Genomic DNA, 239 nt, shown 5'->3' on the forward strand with positions numbered 1-239 from the left:
GTATGTGTGTGTATATATATATATATATATATATATATATACATATAAATACATATATATATATATAAGTATATATATATATACATACATACATACATACATATGTACATATCTATATGTATACATATAAATATGTATCTATACATACATATGTATACAGATATATATATATGTATATATATATAATATGTATACATGTATATATGTATGTATGTATATATATATATCTATCTATCTAT

The sequence above is a fragment of the Octopus bimaculoides genome, chromosome 24, assembly GCF_001194135.2.
Source record: "Octopus bimaculoides isolate UCB-OBI-ISO-001 chromosome 24, ASM119413v2, whole genome shotgun sequence".
NCBI lineage: Eukaryota > Metazoa > Mollusca > Cephalopoda > Octopoda > Octopodidae > Octopus > Octopus bimaculoides.